We start from the raw sequence: 4,673 nt of genomic DNA, 5'->3' as shown, positions 1-4,673 counted from the left end.
TTTATACTGCCCGAAGCTGCTGTAACTGACGTGTCATCCCACAGCCGCTCTGCACAAGAAACTGACATGTCTTACCGCAGCTACTGTGCACAGGCATCACTAACACTGCCCGCAGCTGCTGTTCAAGCTAGTGTAACAAAGTGGAATTAGTGTAAAAACCCTCTTAATGTGTATAAAATTGAGTGTTATGACCAATTTCGTGAAAACATAGTGTATTAGACCAATAATGTGTTAAAATCTATGGAATTTAGTATACCCAAGGACCAATAATTGGAAAACGCGTGTACATTGAAAAATCTATTTAAAGACGACATAGTAAGTGTATGCTGTTAAGTATTGTATTTTAACAGTGAAATATCTGATTAAAATATGATTTTTATATGGTCTACTCGAAAGACCGTTTAAAAACAAGACTAGAAGTAACTTTATAGTCCATTGTAAGCGTATACAAGGTCGGTCTAATGAAAAGAACACGGTCTACTCGAGAGACCGTTTAAAAACAAGACGAGAGGTAACTGTATAGTCCATTGTAAGCTTATACGAGGTCGGTCTACTGAAAAGAACACGGTCTACTCGAAAGACCGTTTAAAAACAACACTAGAAGTAACTGTATAGTCCATTGTAAGCGTATACGAGGTCGGTCTACTGAAAAGAACACGGTCTACTCGAAAGACCGCGGTCTACTCAGTAGACCGTGAAGACGGTGACAGTAATTCTGTTGAGAATTTGGTATACTTGAATAATGACTACTTAGTCTTAATTGACTAGAAAAAAGTACTGAAAATATATTAAACGGCCTAGTTTATTTGTAAATAAAAATGCCATACTAATATTAATTAATTAGTACAAAAATTATTAGTTTTTAAAGCAATATCCCACCTTTAGTTAAATCTCGTTTGCCATTTAGTTAGTATTTAGTTTATATTTCGTTAAGTTTAGGAGATATTTAAAGAAAATTACTAAACAAATTCAATTCAAAAACACACTTTTTTAATGACAGTAAAAAGCATCAGCTAGCTGTTGCACGCGACGTTGTCCGCGTTAAATAAAAACTGACTACTCACTGACAACATAGCTTTTTAATGGTGAAAGAATTTTTGAAATCGGCCAAGTAGTTTTTGAGTTATTTCAATATATACAAAACTACAAATCTTTCCTCTTTATGTTAGTACTAGCTGTTCCCGCGCGGCTTCATCCGTTTGAAATTATGAAAATTTTATTTTATTGTTTACATTTGTCAAATTATCAATTACAAATGACAACATGACATGACAACCTTGCTTCCTTGATGTTGGCAGCAACTTATGGTCTCTCCCACATTAGGGTTTTTATCCAAAATATTTACCCCCTAAGTTTAAAGGCGTTAAAATATGTAGCCTAAAGCATGACACAAGTGTAGGGCTTTTTATTAAAAAAATATTCAAAAATATGCTGTAATTGCTGACATCTTAGGCAACAAAGAAGTGTGTTTACACTTTATTATAATAGTATATATTACGACGAATTATTGCCATTTGCTTCAATTTTATAACCCTCTGTGGATTTATAATCTATGCATTTGACAGTTGTTTTTTTTTTATATGAGCTTTAATGCGTTTTTGTACTAAGTGCCGTTTTTAAACCCAAGATAAATTTTAGTGTAGCGTTTAATTTAAAAATATATTAATATAAAGAAATATGATCTTAGTGAAAATTAGCTTTTAGAGAAGAAAATAATTTTAATAAAACAAACACACATTTTCACAGATTAATGAAATTAAAATAATTCACCATTTATATAGATAATTATTAGGAAATTTGAAATAGTTTTTTGTTTATTTAAATGCAATTTATCAAGAATATTAGTTTCATAATTAAAGAAAAGAAATCTTAGATAATTTACGATTGCATTATTTTTTTTAATTAGCAGTTAAAGTTAAAAAAACTTGGCTCTACGAGATCGTGTCAACTTCAAACCAAATAAAAAAGTTAGTCGAAAGCGCGCGAAACCAACTGTCATCTGTCAGTGTCAACCGCGCCCGCCATATTTGATTTATCGCTTTTACGATTTTCGTTTTCGTCTGTAAATATTGTGCATTTACTAAAAAAAAGCCATTTCACGATATTTTTTGGCATTGTAAAAAAATTTCTATATTATTTTTATTTGCAATATTAACATTACGCTTCAAATATAGTTTATATAAGTTGGAGAGAAAAGAATTTTTATTATTTTTATTTAACGTGGAAAAATTATGATTAAGATTATAAGAAAAAAAATTCACAAAATATTTTATTGACTAAGTTAAAAAAAACATGAAATCGTAAAGGAACTTGTACGGAAAAGCACTAAAAATAGCTAATAGTTTATGAAATTACATACACTAAAATACCTAAAAATCGGTTTATTCCCAACCGTCACCCTTTCTGTCCCCACGTGGAAACAGATGAGAACAAAATGTTTTATCCGTCACACATTTTGTGAGGAGGGGACGGTTGAAACTAAATTTATATCATAACAGTCCCATCTGTCACCTTTGTGGTGATAGTGGGACGGATAAAACTTAGTATTCTCATGTGGGGACAGTGGGGTGACGGTTGGGAATAATCCTATACAGATTAACTAAATTCTTTCACATTTGTAACCAAAAACCAAAATTTTCCCGCCAATCTTATACATTACATCTCAATCTGAATTAATTCCCTTCTATTCCATATCTTTAAAGAAAGAACGAAGAATTCAATGAAGTGTATTTCTCTTCCGCTCCTTACCCTTCCTATACTCATACCTTTACCAGAGAGGACAAATTAAGAGATTCTTCCTGTCTCCTCTGTTAAATATTCCACTTAAGATAAGGTTAGGTAAGGAAATATAAATTGGTCTCCGGAATCTTCTGTCCGTGCTTGTACAAGGTCTAAATGATTTCTTCTTTCTCCTGAACATCGGAGGAAATTACGCTTATTAGTTTGTAAATGTCTTGTAAATACATTTATTATGGTTAAATTTAGTTATGTGCTCTTGATGTTTTCACTGATTATTTCGTTTTGATCCAAAGATTCAATTGAAACAAACATGGCCGCCAAATGTAATGATGTAATGACCGCCATTTTGATCTTTGACATATGGTCGCCGTTTTGATATGTTTTTTCATTTATTTTTTGAAAATTATGAGTTAAAGAGTGTTATTATAATATGAGTATTATTGCAGTTATGTTAGAAAATGTTTTAAAAGAAATGTTTTGGTAAAAATGAGATGTAACTTTTAGTTGAGAATTTGGATCAAAACGCAGTATTGGTTGAAACGAATACATCGTTTTTCGTGTATATTTTAATAAAAAAATTCTATATTATTAGTAAATAATGTTAACATTCGGAATTGGAAGATTATAAAATGCAATTTTTTCTCTTCATACGTTTCGTTTAAAAGTGACTTGAGGAAATAAAATAATATATACTCGTATTTTGAATTGTAATTTTTATTTTATTGTAATTTTAGTTTTATAGTTTGTGAATTTTAGATTTTAAATTGAAATAAATTATGAAAATATACATTGTCTTGTTATTTTATACCATAAAATGTTTCAACCAGACATTTAAATAATACATAGACGAGACTGAATCAAAGTTTTTTCACTGGTTATTACTCTGTAAGGTACTATATACAGTGGTAGTGCCCGCTTTAACATCTTAGCACTGTAAGCCTCGCCCCCAATACCACGACCACACAGAAGTCAGCCGTGAAATGGAAGCAATTCCGCGTTTCGTCTGATGAATGTGGTGCTGGAGCCCTAATTTAAGCTCCTCTCTACCACCCTTATAAGAAGAGGATGGGAAGGGAAAGTGCATTTGACGGTGGAGGAGATGCATAGGAAGGGGAAATATCCCCTTTATGTGCGTCTCCTCCGTCGTATAAGGGTAGGTAATGCATCTACAATTGCGGATGCCTGCGCAGCGGTCGCTTCCCCATTTTGGTGGATTCAGGTGGCTGCTTGCTCGTTTGCCTCCTTATGTTATAAAAAATAATAATAGTATTGTCAATTTTAGTGCCGACTCGTGTTTTGCTACAAAATAAACCGAACAGTATTACATAATCAAATGAACATTTGAGTATTATTCAATTGCAGCTACTGGCAATTAATTTAAAGATAATGGTTTTGAACCTAACAACAGATAGTGTTATGTGAAAAATCTTTCCAGTGTAGTTCCATCCCTTTTTCATTTTTCCCTTTCCATCCCTCCTACATCATACTAATATTATAAATGCGAAAGTTTAGATGGATGTTTGTTAGTTTGTAGCGTAAACGGCTATACGGATCTTGATGAATTTTGGCATAGAAGTAAAGGATAGTCTGGAAGAACACATAGGCTACTCAATTTTTTTTAAATTCCACGCGCATATTTTTGGTATAACTAACTTCTGTTCAGGCTACAAGCCGTGGTTTTTTGTGCTTATTTGAAATATGCCATCTTGGCGCTGATGTAGGAGTGTTAGAAACTGGAACTAATTTGAACTCTTTTAAAATAGGAATCAAGGATTTTAAAATGACACAGATTTTTAGAGGTATTGAATTTATTTGAGAAAAATATTTACAAGTAAGCTTTAATACCATTTTATGTTAATTTGGTATCTTATATAGATAAATACATAATTTATCGTATTGCTATAATGGAGATACAATAAAATTAATAAGAGGTT

Source organism: Papilio polytes, unplaced genomic scaffold (genome assembly GCF_000836215.1).
Source record: "Papilio polytes unplaced genomic scaffold, Ppol_1.0 DF824493.1, whole genome shotgun sequence".
NCBI lineage: Eukaryota > Metazoa > Arthropoda > Insecta > Lepidoptera > Papilionidae > Papilio > Papilio polytes.
This window is presented reverse-complemented; position numbering follows the sequence as displayed.